Below are 18,984 nucleotides of genomic sequence, written 5' to 3'. Positions count from 1 at the left end.
ATGTTATAGAGTGTTTCTAGATGCTGGAATGCATGTTTAGTGTCTACAAAGAGCATGTCCTATGTCTGACAGTCCACTTTGCAGTGCCCTGTCTTTGAAGTGAATTCACATGTTGATATTTGTCCAGTCAGTGCCTGAAGGAGTTTCATTTTTATCTTAAGGGTGGATGAAAACAAAGACCCTCATATGTATATATGAGGTCATATCTGAGTTTCTAATGCAAGTGAAGAACAAACCTACGGAGAATATAAAATCAGTAGCCAGCTGTACATCTCTGATGGGAGGCAGAAATATTTTGGCTGGCTGAAAACCTGCTTGGTGGTCACTGTTTGCCCCCTACTCAATCAAATTGGATGTTTGCAAGTACTGAAGTATGATGCTTTTTAGTGCATGGAGAATTACCAGGGAACCAAAGACTTTGCTTTATTCCTGCCTGAAGCTACCAGGAAATTGTATAATTGTCCATCAGTTCATTTGGTAGAAGCTCGTGCTTTTCTGAATGGCAGGTTGCCAGCACATGGACAGTTTAAATGGAGATGATGCAAGTGACTACACATTTGTCTGGTTCTGTTGAATTCTTGTGGTAGCCATTGCAGGCTGGAGCCCAACCTGGCTTGCAAAACCTGCTCACGCATGTTAAAGAAGCTTGGTCGATGATGAGTCTGTTCCCTGTGCTGTGCTACACCGTTTACAAACCTAATGGCTTGTTTATAACTTGGGTAAGTAAGTACGTAGGAGCTGCCATCCCAGCAGCTACTGGGGCTCAAGGAAAAATCCAAGAATTTTTAGCAGCAGAGATGTTTTCTTTCTGCACCTCTCTGAACTCACTGGAGCCTGAACACAACTCAAAAGAAATGCGGGATTGGCCCTAGAGATCTCAGAATAAGGCTCTTGGTTTGAATGCCTTTCCTTCACTATCAGGCACACCATCTCTGGTTCCCAGAGACCCCTCTACTCAGCTCAGTGATAAAAGCACTTTTTAACACCAAAGCTGCTGTGTTCCCACGCCTGTTGCTGTCATGAGGGAGCCCATGCTTAAACAATAGCAGAGGAATAAAGAATAGCCTTGCTAATCAATATCCTGCCTAGACGCTGAGTCAGGTGGCAGCCTGGGCCTCTTTAAAATTCCTGCATTGTTCCTGATTTTTCTTTTGACTTGTGTAAATTTTTATCTTTAAGGAAAGAAAACACATGGGACCAACTGTCTTTGCCTGCTGTGCTATTCCCTTCCCATCCACCCCCACTCGGTTTCAGTGTCTTTGTCCTGTGGTAGCCTCTACCAGTGGGGGATGGAAATAGGATTTGCTGGTCTGGACTTTTTACTGTGCATGATATCCTGTGGTTAGAAGAAGGTGGCAGTGGTCTAAGTGGGAGTCCTGTAGTTACATACCTCTACAAGCCTTTGGAGAACTAAATCTTTGACACCTATATTTCCATGTGGGCTCCTATTTATGTGATTGGTCTTAAAATGGTCACAAGGACAGGCAAGAATGCAGGCAGTTTCCTAGTAATTTTTTTTCACAGATGAATGTTTGGAGCCCTGGCAGGGTGCTAGGACAGTCTGTGTGTGAACAGACATTTGGAAAATTGACAACAACAGTATTTGCTAAAACAAACTGTGCAAGATCCTGTAGCTCAAGCTCTTGAATCCACCTCAGCTGCACTACAAGCATTTTCCAGAAGGAGAAGGAGGCCGGAGTGGCTTTATATAATCTCTCAATCTCACGGGGCCTGCAGGCCAGTGAAGGCTTTATTCAGCTCCTGTCATAGCTCCGAGTCACCCTTGGGCTGCACTGGCCAGCCTGAAACAGGGAGCCGGTGGCCCTGTGCTTTCTCCTTGCCCTGAGCCCTGCATCAAAGGCTGCCAAGAAGGAAGGTCATAGATGCCCCCAGGAATTTTCTTAAAGCTGGGAAGTCTCTAAGAAATCTTTGTGGCTCTTTGGTACTGCTTAACTCCTGATGAAAGGCCCCAGCACAGCAGGAAAGTGTGGTCCTCATTGGGACACCAGGCAGGAACTCTTGGAGCTGTAAAGGGAACTGGTAAGGGTTACACTTGCACATGTAGATACCAGATAAGAGCTGACCTACCCTTCACCCCAAACTGAACTCCCTGAAGCTTAAACAAAGTTGGGCAACTGCTTGGGAAAACACTGGGGGAAACCTGCCAGACCAGCAAACTTGCAGGTCTTGTCCAGGGCTGGGAGCAGACATGCCGCGAGTGACCCTGCATAAGGTGCTTCTGCTCCAGACAAAACCAGGAAGGTGCAGGATTTTTACAAAGCCACGTGCTCTCAAGAGCTTGCTAGGTCCCAGACTAAATCACTTGAAGACCACTGACAAGGACAAAAGGGAGTTGAGGGTGTCCACCAGGAGTCCTGAGCCAGGAGAAGGGCAGCAAAGCCCAGCTCCCTGTGGCCAGCACCGTAAGACCGCTGCCAGGGTCTGAACACCCGGTGCAGGGGCACCCAGACCAGCCTTTCCCTTAGCAGTGAGCAGGGTTAGCTGGCAAGCTAATGCCATGTTTGTGTCAACCAGCAACCTCTCTGCATCTTCAGCAGCCTACAGCCTCCCAGAGCTCACTGCTTGCCTGTGCAAGCCATGCCCTGCCCACAGAGAGGCCGTAGAAAATGGCCGCCAGACACAAGATGGCGGGGAGGGTCAAGTAGGGAGGAGGTGGGCTGGCATGGCAAGGCACAAGCCACCACCAGCTTGCCTTGGCAGTGGGAAGAGAAACTGTTCTCAATACATTCTTCTTCCCTCAGATATATATATATATATATATATATATATATATGTATATTTGCTTTTGAAATTGCTGAATTCTGGAGCAATTCTGGGACATTTATAACGTTGAAGGGAGAAAGTCCAGACAGTGAAGGCTCATTTCACGGGATGCGCAGCACTGTCAGGTGTCAGGGGAAGCCTGGCTAGTGGCTTGCTCCTGCAGGCGGGCTTGCATTCAGAGACAGGAAGGATGGAGGGCATGGCATTTGCATCCCTCACAGAGAAGGCACCAGGGGACATCACAGCCACCTACCCTACCCGTGCTGTAGGCTGGAGCAGCCATGGCTACCTGGAGCCACTGAGAAAGTTTTTAGTGCACATAGCCTGTGGCCAAGTGATAAACATTACAGATACTGTCAGAGTTCCTCCCTTCACCAGTGCAAATATAAACAGAGCAACATCTACAGCCATGGCTGGTGGTCTTAGATGGAGTTCCCAGTGAATTTTGACTTCCTGTGTTGGAAATCTGTTTCTCCTGGGAAAGAACGATTCCCATTTAGCAATATGCCTGGATCTGTAAGTCCTTTGGGAGTTTCCAGGGAGCACTGTCTTCCCTCCAGCTGCCAGAAGGTCCAGGGCTCCCAGTTTGTAGCATCGTATAGCATGGTGAGGGCTGTCCCTGACATTGAGCTCTCACCACTAATCTGTCTGTGTGCCTGCTCTCCTGGTAGTGAGCAGGGAAGGATCAGGAAAAGTGGGCTCTACTGTGCTTTCTAGTGCTTGCAAGGTGGAATACATGTTTGTATTGATTCTTGAGGAATAGTGAAAGACTCTTCTTGCCCCTAGCATCTAAGAAACAGAAAGCATGGATGTCTCGGAAGGCGTTTTCCAGCAAAGACACACCAACAAGAAGCATCTCTCCTCTCCCTGTGAATGTAAATTCAGGATGTCAAAGAACCAGCAAGATACAGCTTTCCTGGTAGCTAGTCAGCGTGCCTCAGCCTTACAAAGGCAGGGCCTCTGGAAGTAAGCTGAGGATTTCTTTCAGACCTAGGCCTCTGCACTGAGGCTTCTGGTAAGGATTTCATTGGTACCAGCTGGGAAGGGGGCTGTTTGTGGCAACCACACCTGCCCCACAGGAATATAATGGAATCCTTTAGTTCATTGTAATGGCTGTTGGTGCTTGCTGTGTGCTAGTGTGTTTGTAGTATTTCTGCAAATTGGTTGTTTCCCCAGAGCATTATTGCTAGAGCTTCTCAATGTCAGCTACGGCAGTTATGGTGGAGGTGCCCTTGGTATTTGAGTGGATCCTTGTTACATAGCTTTGTGGGAGAGATTGCTGAGTTTCAAGTTCTGAAATACTTTGACCAGAGCGTGGCTACTTAGGCCATCTCTGCTGTCACACTGCAGAGTTTATAGTCACCATGGCAAGGATGGAGCTGTTTTTTTCTCTAACACTCTGTATTGCTCCATGGTGTGATTAAGCCTATGGCTTGCTGGCTGTTTGCACAGTTTGCAGCTTGGGGATTGTGCCAATAGTTGCACAATAGAAATGAATTTCTTATGAGATTCTTCAACTGCTCCCAAAAACCTAGAGGAGAAGGTCTTAGGTCCCAATCAAGCCATTAGTCACAGCAGGTTTCCTAAGCCTTGGGGCTTGCTTGTGCATGGGATTAATATCTGTGGGTTGAATGCCAGGCGTGCTGCTGGAGGTTCTGCTCAGCTCCAGGCAGAGCATGTGAATGCTTGCCTGGGAAAGCAGATCTCTTAAAGGGAGACTTCCATTCTGGAAGGGAGTGGTGGAGATGGACTAAAGCAACTGGTTTATCCTTCTATCAGCATATTTGAATGACGAAAATTCTCTTTAATGCTCACCAGTGAACCTGTATGGGTGTCTTAAGAAAGGATTTGTTCCCTACAGGTCTGATGCTGTGACCACTTCCAGTGGAGATGAGCTGGCTGACTCGGCAGGAGGCTGCGTACCAAAAAGGGAGGGTGAAATGTGCTGCCTGCCAAAGCAGCAGCTGGAGAGAAGGCGACTGGACTGTACAACATCAGTGCGCACATGATTGGTGGGGAAGCGCGAGCCCAGCTTCAATCCTTGTCAATGGCACCTCGTTGACTTTTAACACTTCCTTATCATGTCTGCACTCACCTCGTAGCAGTACTGATAAAATGCCATCACTGGTGTAATCTCCTGAGCAGCTCTGCAGAAAATGCTGCAGAGTATGAGAGCCTGAATTGCCTGCAGCCGACAACTGGTGTGGGACTCTGATCCAGACCACGGTAATAAAGCAAAGGCTCTAACCTGAAGCAAGACTCGGGTGGAATAACTTCCAAGACGTATTGAACACCAGATGTGTTGACCTGCTGATATGATTGGCATGGCAGCACAGGAATTTTTGTGTTAGAATAGGGGTTTGATGAAGTTGGGATAGCTATTGCTTTTCAGTACCTCGTGGAGTTGGAAATGTGAGCTGTTTGAAGTGATTGCAGTGTGGTAGTGCTTAGACTTATAAACACCATGACAGTGGGAAGGAATGCATGGGGTTTTCTACTTTTCCAGAAATTCTGTATTTCTCTCTTGGGGTATCAAGTAGTTTTTGTACTACTATGAATTATTGCTAGAAGTATGTATTATTTTTGAATATCTAATTTCTACCTGCAGGCCCTCAGCAATCTTAAAAATACATATATATTATTTTTTTTACAGGCGAGCAACAAACGGATACTCCTGCGACAGTTCTCCTTACGGGTTCAACTAAGGACCCCTGAATATAAAACCACAAGCAACTACTGAGCAGGTATGTCACTTCAGAATTTTTAACGAGTGCTAGGCTGCTGTACAGTTTCTCACCACAAGAGGAGAACAATGAAAACTGTAATGCAACTGTCTGGAAAGAAGAATTCCCCTTCTGAGTGGGAAATTTGAATGTTTTAAATGTTTTAAAAACAATAATAATTGTAGACTTATTGCCTTTCTTTCTGAATTGGAGAGAAGTCACAGTGCTAAAATTCCTGAAGAAAAACTTATGAAAGTAAAATGAAATTGTGCTGAAGACATTATCAAAGAACTTGGGACCAAAGTCCTTCATGTCTTTCATGGTTGAAGATGTTATTTCAGCTTCACTGAACCAAGTTTTTTAAATTAGGAAGATTGAACTTCCTCCTTTAGAGGAAGGGATCAACACTGACAACAGAGGTTTCATTTCCAGTGGAAATCAATGAAAAACTTGAATTTGACTTGCCGTCTTACTCTTCCATCTTATTAAGAAAATTTTGTTTGGCTCTCAACATATTCTTCTTGGACTACAGTTCTACTCTGTACTGTTATTCACTGGCTTATAATTATGTATCTTTTACATATCACTAGTCTTACAATCATCCCTGTAATCATTTCCACATGCTGCAGTCTCTGCAGGATGGAACAACTCCTTCCGCATTTTCTGCATTCACATTATCTTTGGCAAGTTCTTCTGCTCCAATACTTGCTTGAATACCTTGAAGTTTACTTTCAATACCATAATCCCAAAGCTGTTCTCACAGGAATATCTAGTGTTGTCCCATCCACCTCTAGGAGTCTCTAATTTTTTCCCATCAGCTTTGATCTTTCCTATGCTTTTGAACTGTCCCCCCCCCCCCCCCCCCTCCCCCCCCGGTTCTTTCTGTTGTTTCTGTCCAACATCTTGTACTACCATCTATTTGTTCCAGCTTCTCTCCATTTCTCCAGTCTTCCATCATCTTTTACCAACATCTGGAACTTCATGTGTGGGAAACTGGGTGTTTTCCCAAGATCACCTCTCTTCACCCCCTAGCATTTCTGCTATTCTTCCTGACAGTGACATCCAGATTACTACATTTTACTGTATCCAAGTTCTGTTTTGCACATGGACCTGTCAAATCCCACCAGTTTTTCCCCTCCAAAACCTGACTTCTTGCCTACATCCTCTAAATGAAGAGCTTGGCTCTCCTGAGTTATCGCTGTGTTGCTTACAGTTCCCAGCCTCCTGCCTCTCTTGCACTACTTTCCAAGTCCTACTGCCTTACCCTTGTTGTTTTTCAGCTTCCTATTATTTCTGTGGCTTCTCTGTCAGGTTTCATCCCCTCCATGTGGACTCTGTATGCCCATGTTTCATGGTTGTCTGCTATCCCTTCATACTTACCATCTTCCTGAGCAGTGTTTTACCACCTACTGACTCTCTCTGTCTGCTCACTCACCTTTGTGCATTTTTCCAAGGCTTCAAAATTTCTTTTCCTGCACTTCAACATTTTTTTTTTTGCTTAACCTGTTCATACTAGGCAGGATCAGGACCACAATAACTGGGAATTTGTCTCCAAGTTCCCCTTGAAATGAATACCTATTATTACCTGAAATGTGCTGTTCTTTGAGATGGAGGTAGCTATCACATTGAAGTCTACTCAGTGGATCAGCAGAACATATGAAATGAAGCGTACATAATGCTAGGCTAAGCTGTTACGGGGGTAAAAAGTGGGACTGTGCTTCCTGTCTGTCTGCTAATCTACCCACATAAGACCAAGACTCTTCCCTACCATCCAATCTTGCAAAATATACTAATTGATAGTCTGCTGGGTCATGCCACCACCAGTGTACTCACTGTGTTGGTTTTTTTTTTTTTTTTTGGGCAATCACGCACTTATGCCAGGAAAGAAAACAAGGTAGTGAGTCCTACTTTGAGATGGATATTCCTGCTACAGGCAGGTGTGAGATGTCCATGTCCTTTTGAAGTCATGCCCTCCATTAGCGTTTACTGATGGACAACCTATGTGTAGCTTCTCCTCATGTTTCTGGTGTCTGCTGGGGGTGTTCTGAGGCACCCAACACCAGCCACCTCTACTCTGTCCAGTGTGCAGCAGTGAGGGGATGTGGGCTACTAGTTGAGCTGTTGCTGTGCTCAGCACAAAGCAGCTCAGTTCTGCTGTAGACCTAGTGTAACAGTTCGCATCGTGCCAGTGAAAATGAAAGGAGGAGAAGGAAAAGGGAACAGGAAAAAAAAAAAAAGCAGGACATGGAGATAATGGAAGTGGGGGAGTACTCCTGATGTTGTAATGCCATGAGATTTAGAGATTTCTCTAGCTCCTGCTGTGCTTTGCTAAAAATGAGGCTAGCTAGCAGCAGATGTGAATGTAACAACTGAGAGGGGAATGAGAGAAGCTATGAAAAATGCATGAAACAAGTGGATTCTCTTACAAGTTTTTAGGAGGGTTTAGAAGTGGTAGTCTTCAGATTGTGGCCTAGTGCTTGCTCATGTCAAGTGATTGGGATGCTGCAGAAGGTGAGAGGAGGGTACAGTACATGGCCATGTCATCAACCAGAAAAAGGAGAACACTTGGGTAATCAGTTAGTGGAACTGCTGAGAGATGATGGTGTAGCTGAGAGAAAGATGTAGCTTAGGAGTAGAAGCTAGTGTCCCAGAAATGGGGATGGGGATTCATGTAGCTAAGAATAAATGGATTTATGGAAAGGATACTGGTGGTTATTTAGTAACCAAAAGCTTAAATGATCAAAGAGTTTAGTAAGCCCTTCTGACTTTGCCTTGCCCTTCCAAAAATATATCATGGCTGTGTGGAAGATCACTTCCCATCCATTCTTAGATGTTAATCACCCTCTTCAGTATAGGTGGCCTATCAGATTGCATAGGCTGGGCAAACACTGGGATATATGATAGCACATTTGCTGAGCTGTAGGATCTAAAGGTAAGGTTGATGTCTGGAAGGCCAAGATATCTGTGAGGGGAGGCAGGATTCCTAGTCTCCTCAGCTGTTTGCCCTGAAAATGGAAGGAGAAAGGATTTCAAATTCCAGAAGTCTTTGAAGGCTGAAGGCTATAAACAGGCTCTTCCTGTATGAAGCAGTAAGGATCTAACAGTAACTAGGATGTCTGCTTTTCCACACAGGCCTAATATACTGGGATATACTTTGTGAGGGGGTATGAACCCCATCAGTCAGAGGGGGGACAGGAGCACCCAGTGCTACTGGTATGGTTTAGCCAAGAAGATCACCCTTGAAGAAAGAAACATGGAGTAAAGAAGAAATATGAAAGGCCCAGTCAAGCTGAAGTAGAGGGAGACAGAAAGGGAAAAGGAGTCAAAAAGAGAAGAAGGTGGAAAGAGGGAGCCAAAAGTGAGGGATAGGTGAGAGAAGGAAAGTACAAAGTGTTTTGTACAATGGAGAAATGTCCCAGCCATGGAGTATATACCATATATACTATATTTTTTTCAGTTAGATAGGCTAAGGGTTTCTGTGGGGGCAAGCCCATCAAATGATGGGTCCCTAAGACCTGTTGCTTTCTCCAAACTCAGTGAAATCAGATTTTATCCCCTAGGTAACTATCCTGAATTCATGCGGGGGTGGGTGGGAATAAGAGATAATGATGAATGTGTTTCTAGCATGGTCTGGATACTCTGTATCAGATCTCTATCAAGAAGGCTGTAATCATCACATTACTTTTTGGGGAATATATGACCAAATGAATATACCTGCTATTTTACTTTGTGATTTACAGGGTAAGAATTGCATGCAGTAGCCATGGACGCTGTGTATATCCCTGCCCCTCTTGCTAGCTTGAATGCAGTGGTACTGCAGCTTGGGTCTCTGAAGCTGTTCTTGGCATGTAGGCTCTTTGTGTCAGAAATCTTCATGGGTCTGTCACCATAGGCCTCATCTATACCTTGGGGTGCAAAGTGTGCAAGATGTTGGTGCTTGGAAGTGCTTGTAAGACACTGCTCTGTTTCCTGGACCCAATCAAGTGACTAAAGTGAATGTTAATAAAGGTTTAATATCTATTAGCATGTTGCAAGGGTTGGTGTTTTGTGACCATGACTACTGTTTTACCCTATAACTACACCTGTCCTCCCAATCAGAAGCACCAAACTTGAGCAGCCTGTAGTGTGCTAGCTTCTCTAGTGTGTGTGGTCTGACAGAAATGGACAAACTGCTTGGATGATGTGGAAACCAGCGTCCCTTGCAGCCAAAATTAAATCTTCTAGGAGGTGGGTTGTTCTTGCACTAGTCAGCTCAGATGGAGGGGTTGGGGGCTTTCCAGGAAGAATCTGTGTCACTCAGACCCTTAGCTTACACTGACCAAAGCCACTGGATTTCACTCCTTATACAGTGATCGCACAATAAACCGGGGAAGAATAGACATTGCTGTAGATACAGGCTACTTGATCTCTGTCCCATATGAGAGAGCTGCACACTGAGATGCCAGACCTGCGAGCCCTTTTCCATGGATGGAATAACCCATTTTTTTTCCCTTGTGGATCTCACTAGCCAAGGGTGTTGCCTCACCTCATTTGTTAGCCAGCCAGCAAAGGTATAATTAGGGGTTAGTAATTCATCTTCAAAAAAACCCTTGGAAGTAAGGGAATTACTTACTTGTAATTTGTGTACCGCACCTGAGGCAATCAGGCAGTGGGAATTCAGACTCATATTTGTGTATGCAACAGCTGAAAAGATTTGAGAAGAGGTCTGTACTTACAACAGTATAGAGAATAGCTTCCATTGTCTAACCTCCTGTTTTGCCTTTCCTTTTGCCTCTTCCTGGGCCCCAGTTCCGTTAAAAACTGAAACCCTGTGTTTTGCTGTGCATTGTGACTAGCTCCTCTGACACAGAGTGAAGTTAATCATGTGTGCAAACTTTGCCAGACGAGGGACTAGCACTGCAGACACTTTGAGAACAAGCTATTCATGTTCCTGTGTTCTGGTGAGAAATTTTGTCTCTGACAGGCAAGATCCTAGCAGCAGTTCAAGAATTATAAATCATTTGCTTTTTGTCCCAGCCGGAGAGGGAAACTGACATTTCTTAAGTGGAGGCCCACTTATGGTAGGCACTATGGAAATGTGGATCAGATGGTAACTTTTACTTTGAAGCACTTGCACCAGATTAAAAAAAGGCAGACTCAACTAGGAATAGGTAGTAATGGTGTAGTGCTTTCAGTGCTTTTGTGGTAGTGGTTCTTGCAATGCAGGCATTAGAACTTTACAGGAAGCATGTCACTTCCCAAATGGATGGAGGCGTGTAATTGTAAGGGGGAATTAGCTTTGCAAAGTTGGTCACTTATTGCTGTGTGCTGTTGAACTTTACTGTCAATCATCTAAAAGACAGCAAAAGTCATTGACCGGTAGGAATGACTGAAAAATAATTAAAGCAGTGGGAAAAAAGACATTACTGCTATAGTCTGGATCACTTGGAAAGATGTGGCCAAGCATAACATTAGCTGTTGCAAGTCACATGCCAAAGAATAAGGAATAGAGGCTGTGCTTATCAGTTAGCAAGTTTGTCTTGGGAAGCAGCGGCAAGAAAGGAGTCGGGGCTGGAGTGGCTCACTGGCTGACAACAGAATTACAGGATGATGCTGTAGCTGGGGGAAAGCGTGCAGCTTTCGGTAAATAACTTCAAGATGAATAGCTCTAGGAGAGGCCGGGTGTGTGTATCATTTAGTACTAACGTTGTCACTTCCCATGTATTCTATTTAGTGCTTTTGTTGGTGGTTCCTGGATGGGAGAGGTTTCAGGGAAAATGCCTGAATGTTAGAGTTGGAAGTGTGCCTTCCAGTGAAAGAGGTCAAAGAATTGAAGGGAAAAGAAAGCTGAAGGCTAAATTTTCTATTGCCTGTATCTATCTACATGAGGAACAAACTTATGTTCTTGCAGAATGAAGTATAATAAGATCCAATAACTGGAATTTGAAACTGTAAAAAAAAAAAAAAAAAAAGGCATGAAAAGAGTACTTTTTTTTTTTTTTTTTTTTTACTGTCTGTAGTTAATCACTGGAAAAATTTACTGAGGATTGTGGAGGATTCTCCACGGGTGGCTTTTAAATTCTGGCTGGATTCTTTTCAGAAAGTAGACCCTTGTGGAGATGGGAAGGATTTCTGCTGAGTCTTCTGACCCAAGTTTCTAAGGTGTGAGTCTCAGTGGTCACGGTAGTTCTTGCTGGAGTTACAGTCTGAGGCTGGCCCTCTGCTAGCAGGCAAAGGATTGAGAGTTGGGCTTCAGGGCAAGAGCAGAAGGCATTACCTCTCAACCCAAGCTGTTACTCCTTTTCACCCTGCCTTGTGCAAACAGCTTGCAAACAGTCAAGCCCCATCGCTCTCCCTCTCTACTGGAGCAAAAATCTTCATTTACTTGAAGATTAAGTAGCTCTCCTTGCTCCCCCTTTGCTCCTTTTTCCCATATAAGCACCTACCCTGATCTCACTCCCTGGGATCTGCAGCCACCTCTGCCACTGAGGATGGTGGAGGTGAGCATGAACACTTCAAAGAGAAGCTGCCACTGCCACCAGCTTCTCGTCCATACGGCCCCATTCCACCATCATGGTGGCACCTGTGGGTTTGGGTGTGTGCTGCTGTGCAGGGTGGGAGGAGGCAGTGTCCCCAGCAGGAGCAACCAGGCCCCTTCTTTGCTGGGAGAAGGGGGCATGGGCTAGATGCGGGAAAGACTGACGCACTCCTTGCTGCAACTGCCTTTCAGGTAGTTAGTGATGAGGTCTCCCCTCAGCCTCCTTTTCTCCACTAAACAACCCCAGCTCCCTCAGGTGCTCCTCATGTGTCTTGTTTTCTAGTCCCTTCACCAGCTTCCTTGATCTTCTCTGAATGCACTCCAGCAGCTCAACATCCTTCTTGCAGTGAGGGGTCCAAAACTGAACTCAATATTTGAGGTGTGGCCTCACCATAGCTGAATATGGGGAACAATTGCTTCCATGGCCCTGCTGGCCGCATGGTTTCTGATGCGGGCCGGGATGCCATTGGCCTTCTTGGCCACCTGAGCACGCTGCTGGCTTGTGTTCAGCCAGCTGTTAACCAGCACCTCCAGGTCCTTTTCTGCTGGGCAACTTTCCAGCTGCTTTTCCCCAGGCCTATACGGCTGTATGGGGTTGTTACGGGCCAAACGCAGCACCTGGCATTTAGCCTTGTCAAATGTCATGTGATTGGATTCAGCCTGTCGATCTAGCCTATCCAGATCGCTATTTATATTCCATGTGATTTCAGGGTTTTGCTTTATTTCTTACTTTTCTCCTCACAGATTTAAACTGTGACATAGGTGCGTGTGTGGAAAAGTCGATGTGGGCAACGTAGCTGTTAGAAGCTTCTAGAGAGAAGTGCTGGGAAGATGAAAGCTGTCACAGATGGAGGTTGGGGCAACAATAATACATGTCCATGGAGGCTCTAGGCCTTCATGTGCAGTATGAGCAGGTACTAGCTGTAGCAGTATTTCCTAAGAAAATACAATGGCCACTTTAGAGCCAGTGGTACTCCAACCTAGTGGAAGAAAGCCAGGCAGGGCAAAGTGTTCCCTCGGATGCAGGGTAGTGCTGGGTGGAGCCTGGTGAGGGATGGTGAGCAGGCGAGGAGCTGTGAACGTGACCGCGGAGGCACACGGGGTGGGAAGCTTTTCCACTTGCGATTTCACCTGGACTGCATGCCAACCTCGGCACACAATGTTATCACTGCAAGCCAGCACATGGTCAGGATGGTTGTGCTCGCGCAGCTGGGGCCCTGGGAGACTTTCTCCAGTCCTTACAGCTTTTTGTTTTGGAGGCTCTTGTCAGAAACATGTCATGGCCTCGCTCCCTGGGTTTATTTACCCTTCTACTGGGTCTTCCTCTGGTCATTGATAACCCGTGCCACCGAGGCAGCTATCTCGTGGTGGGGTGTAAAAGTGAACCGCTTTGTCAGGAACTGAAACAGGGACCTCTGCTCTACCCCACCCCTCTCTGGCAACCTGCGGTGCTCTTGGCTGTTTCCTTATCTAGACTTTATTGCTGTGCAAAATAGCCAAGTTAATGACTCGGAAGGAACACTCGGTCCCTACTGCGCAATGGCTATGCTGTTCAGATAAAATCCCTTCCCGAGAAGCTCATTCCCCTTTCTGTAGCCCATGCAGCAGCTGAACCCATGTGTGCTCTTGGATAGATGCAGTTCTTTGGGTCTCTGGCTCAGTTCTGTGGCAGTGTGTTTTGTGGGTCAGGGATGTGTGGTCTGTGTGTGGCTGTCTCTAATTTGCCACTGTTAAATATCTTGCCTAAAAGGGACACCATCAGAAGCACTTGGCATTTTCACAGCTCTCCTTTCATGGCAGTCTATGGAAATTTTATCTTCTCTCTTTCTGGGGCATGAGCTAGGTCAGCGCTGTCTCTAGAACTTGCAGTCTGAACCTACTCTCTTCCCTCCACTAGCAGAAAGCCTGTTTTTTTTTTTTTTTTTTTTTTTTTTTTTTAAGGTCTGTTGTTCCATGAATAAGACTTTTATTGCCCCTTGCTTGCCTTTTTGCCCAGACTTGTGTTCCATGCATCCTTTCATGAAAAGAAAGTCAGAAATCAATACCCCTTCCTTAATTCCTTGGCAGCTTTACTTTTCCCAGGACAGATGTTTCTATGACAGTTCCAGGTTTCCCTTGCTTTGGCAGGATAGGCAATACATTCAAAGAGTGTAGCTCTTTGGACTGGTTTGCAGGAAATGAAGTGGTTCCAACCTCTGACATCTGAGATTCATCAGTGACTGAAGTCTTTGGCATTGAGGAGACCTGTTAACCCAAGTGCCAATTCCCAGCTAAGTTAAAATCTACTTGTAGGAGCGTCATGTGGTTCTCAACAGGTGTGCCAATGTATATAACAAACAGCATTCAAGAGAATTTGCAAGAGGTTTTTTGTGTGTCTGTTTTAGATACATGATCGGCGGCTGGCTATACATAAGTCTTTGCAGGGCTGTCTGCAGGTTTACTGACAGCTTGCCAAGACAAGAGTTTGTACTCCAATAGGGCTGAAACAGTACAGTAACAAACAGGAGGTTGCTGGCATCTTCATGCTGGACAGATACAAGTCTGTTATGGGCAACTGTGGTGCTGATACATGATAGCCTTTGATACAAATGCCCCTAAAAGCTTTGTGGGGCATCTTCTGTATTAAACTTGAAGGATGCAAGGTCTACATTCAAGCCATCGCTAAGCTGTGCTTTGGCATATGTATTGTCCTTGGGCAGCATGTTTATTCCTTTATTTCTTTTCTGCTGAGTGTTCTTTGATGTTCTCATTTTACTTTTCAGTAATTCTAGTCTTCTCATTTTCCGTTTGTTTCTTACATGGTCTTGCTTTTGTCCTTCACGCTGTTTCTCTTGTATGGGTAGCAGAGATAGGCACTAGCTTTCCAGAACGGAGAGATGAGACATGGCTTGCAGATGAGACCAGCTTTTGAAATGCATGAGAAAAAATCCACAGGATAATGCTTCCTGGGCTTCCTCATGGATCATAAATTATTTCTGGGAGATGTACTAAAGAAGAGTAGAGCTCAGATATCAAGTGATCAGTACAAGGTGAGAAGATGATCCTGGGAGGTACATTCTTCGTTCAAACCAGCAGGTAGTCATAAAACAAGCTGATTTTTGAGTCAGAAAATAAGCACTTTTTTCTAATTTGCTGAGTCATGGGGTCATGGAGAAGGGATAATGGTGTCATAAAATAATAATAATTCTGATGTTGGAGGACCATTATGAAAACTGGAGATTAAACCAGGAACAGTACTGAGGTGATACACACACCTTGCTTCTACATGTACATCCAAGGGTCACATTAGCTCTTTCAAGCACAGAATTATGCTGTGAGCTCATGTGCAGTTCCTCAGCTGCCCTGAGATCAGTTCTCTGAAGAGTCATTGCTACCCTGGACAAAGTTCTCCATAGCAGAGCTACAGCTCTTCTCCTTGTGGATGTGCAAGACATGACCTTCCTTCCGCTAAAGCGAGCCCTCTCTGTGTGTTCCCAGCTCACTTTGTCATCCAGGATGCACTAGATCAGCTGTCCACCTTTTCATGATATATCTGTTTTCTGGACTTAACAAATATTTTGCAAATGTCAGTGTTTTCTTCCAGGTTATGGACTAAAAATATTATTAGGGCAAAGACCAAAACCCTGCAGGATCTTGGTACAAACATACTGTAAACTTAACCACTTCTGGTTCTCAGTTGTATTTTGGGACCAGTCTGATAGGCCATTTATAGCCCATTTAATGACTGTTATCTTATTTTTATGTCAAGCAAGTTCTTTAATCAAATTGCCATGCGATAGAAGGGAAACTGCCCTCCAGGATCTTAAGTACACTGTACCAGCTTTGCTATATTTAACAATGATATGTGCAGTTTCCTCAGAGAAAAGTATCAACGCTGTTGAATGGCATGAATTTTCTATAAACCCAGGGGTGATTGTCCCGAGTTATATTTCCCTCCTTTTTGTCTTTATTCTCCATGTTCTGTGTTAGCCATTTAATTATTTAGTTTAGGACTGAGATCATATCACAGGTCTGTAGTTAGCTATGAATAATTACAGTTATGACATAATTATACCACAATTATGCCTCTCTACATAGCCTTTACAACATGCCAGATTACAGGCTTTCTTCTCCTTTGCACCAAGAGGTACAGAAAATCAATACAAATAGTGCAAGACTTCCTGTGCAGTTTTTTTTTTAAAGAAAGTTTCAGTGTAAAGTATCCTGTCCTGCTGATTTTAAAATACCTGGTTTTAGTAGCTGGTATTTAATTCATCTGTTATAGGAATAGACATGTCATCAAAAATGTTGTCTTCATTTACTTTTTTCCTGGCAGTTGGACAGAAGTTTTTTATTGATTTCATCTGTCTTGTCTGCATTATTATTGAACAATCTAATATTTCCAACTGATAAAGGATCAATACCATGATTAGGACTCATTTAATTCTTAATTTACTTAAAAAAAAAATAAAAATAAAAATGCTTTCTCAGTCTTTTTTCCTATTTCACTTCCATCATCAGTTTTCTGTAATTCCTATCTTCTGGTTTATATTCAGCTTCTCCTTTATTTGCTGTACGAGTTTGACTTATTTTAAGGCCACCACCACTTCCTTTTTACATCTGGTTGTAGTTTTTAAATCATTACACTGTTCTTTACTGGGGGGTTGTGTATTTTTGGTGACTAGGAAATTCTTTTAAGCAGTTCTCAATCATTATTCATATTTTCTTATTTAAATTCCAGTTCTATTCAGGGCTAGGAAACAGACCTTTTTGAAGCATTGTGCCTTTGAAGGCATTGCATTACCATTTTGGACCTCTTTTGCTTTCACTTAACAATGCAGTTAAGTTGTAAGCCTGCTACCAGTCTCTCATTTCTAACAGTACTTTACCCCCTTGGATGAGGTGAAATACAAGTTTTGATCATTTCGGACTTAAGATTCGTAAAAATCAGGAAACTGCTTAGAACGTTTAAAAATCCCTAGAGCTGTTTTTGAGTCAGCAACATTAACATGTGTTAAACTAATCACTTAGGTTTCTTTTTTTCTTTAGGTAGGACTTGAAAAACCAATGCTCCCATATTCCAGTGTTGCTCAGCTGTCTGTTGCAGACCCAAGTCATCGCTCTAGTTATTAGAATACTGATTCGCAAATGTTCAGTATTGCTAATTAGAAAATCAGAATTCAAAATCACAAGCAAGAGAACGAGTAATACCTTTTCTTTTTCTAGCCTGCTTCTGCCATCTCAATCTTTGTTAGGGCTACAGACATTGATTTTAACATTCAGTCACACAAGCCATCCCAGGAACTTTTCCAATTTCTTATAGCTGTAGGATCCTGGGCAGGCAAAGCCTCAACGAATATAAAATGGAAAGGGATGCCATGACTATATACAGCTAAAGATGATGTATTAGAATGGACTCGACTTCTATATTGTGCTTCTGTAAAGGAGGACATGCTTTTGAAAGGAAAAGCTGGGGCTGCAGCTTAATATACCCAACACCACTCAGCAGAGCTGATGTACAGCAGAGGGATTAGAAAGTCAGACCTGCTGCTTCCTGGGCTGGAGCAGGGTGGCTAACGTTACTGTTTGTGTCCTCTCTTCAGTGCTTCAGGGACACTCTCCCTCTCTTAAGGGACTGGAGAGTCACAAACCATTAAAATACATGCCTGTATTTTTCTGAGGAACCATCTGTAGTAATAGCTGGATTCACTGTGATGGCGTTTATTGATCAGACAAGAATGGGGACTTGTGGTGCTGAGCAAGTGGAAGAGTTATTGGCAGCTGCTGTTCCAAAGTGGGACTCACCACAGTAGTAGCTGCTGAAAGTTTGCCAGGTCTGACACAGAATAGGGGACACCCAAAGAGTCTTAATGCTCCTTGTACAAGGATCCTAATAATGCTTTAAACCGTATTACTGTTAATATTTATTCTGAGTAGTAACAGGACTCTAAGGGATTGCAGTTTGCTGGAAATAATGGAAAAAAAAAAAAGGTTTCTTCAAACTGGAAGCCCTTCAGCCCTAGCATCTATATTGTCTACATATTCTTCCTGCCTCCCTCCACCTTGCTGTTTATTAATTTGAAGCCAAATTATCTCAGGGAATGCCCAAGACCTTTGGATGGATGATTTATCTGGATGAGTGGGTTATCTTCTTAATCAGGAAAAGAGAACGACTGGCTCAACAGTTTCCAAGTTCAATAACATCCTTCTTAATAAATTGCTGAGGCATGAGAGGTTTCCGTTCCTTGCTGGCATCTTTACACTGTGCCCAAAGAAACAATCATATCAGGTTCAGGAAGGCAAATGACTGAAAGGGCAGGGAAACAGGAACCGTCCCCACGGATGTCCTCCCCAGAGAGGCTGGGAACGTACTCTGCTGTGGGAAATGGGATGCTGAGGTCAGCCAGAGTGCACGGCAGGTATGCTCATCTCTTGGGACAGGGAGAAATAGGGAAGATGGCCTGTTCTGCCATTCCTCCCACTGCCCTGTCCTGCTTATGAGCTTTCCCGAGCCACCTCCACGCCTTGTGTGCATGGGGCACCTCCACTGCAGAATGATGCGGTGTGGAAATGAAGCCAGGGAGATAAAGGTGGAGAGTGGGTGGTGACAACGCTCCTGAGAGCCGTGAGGCTACCACTCAGCAAGGCAGGCCTTGGTGGTGTTAGGAGAGCCCAGAAGAAGGGAGAAAGGACTAGGGAACGAGCCCCCAGCAGAAACTGGAAGGCAACAAACCTTGTGGACAGGGAGGTAACACAATAAGTTTCCAGACATGCTCTCTTGTTCAGGTCATTCAGAAGCTTGGTCCCTTCCAGCATCTTGTGCTTGAGAATGTTAAGGGATTGTACAAAAAGCCTTGATAAAACAAACACAGATCCCCGCAAGGGTTTGGGAAATATTAGCCCCTCTTTTACTGGCAGGCCTGGAGCAATTATTACCAGAAGTATTATCAGGTACATGTTCCTCCTGTCCCTGCATCCGCT

General features: G+C 44.5%; 1 protein-coding gene across 1 annotated transcript in view; it reads left to right on the top strand.

Moving 5' to 3' along the window:
- Positions 1-3,812: 3,812 nt before the first annotated feature.
- Positions 3,813-18,984, top strand: part of GJA8 (gap junction protein alpha 8) — a 33,986-nt gene continuing 18,814 nt past the window's right edge. Inside the window, exons 1-3 of the mRNA XM_040566846.1 lie at positions 3,813-4,019; positions 4,646-5,010; positions 5,438-5,528. The gene's annotated coding sequence lies outside the window, so the exon portion shown is untranslated. The remainder of the gene's footprint in view (positions 4,020-4,645; positions 5,011-5,437; positions 5,529-18,984) is intronic.

This window comes from Cygnus olor, chromosome 1 (assembly GCF_009769625.2).
Source record: "Cygnus olor isolate bCygOlo1 chromosome 1, bCygOlo1.pri.v2, whole genome shotgun sequence".
Classification (NCBI taxonomy): Eukaryota; Metazoa; Chordata; class Aves; order Anseriformes; family Anatidae; genus Cygnus; species Cygnus olor.
The sequence above is the reverse complement of the archived record's forward strand: the minus strand, read 5'-3'. Positions and strand labels throughout refer to the sequence as shown.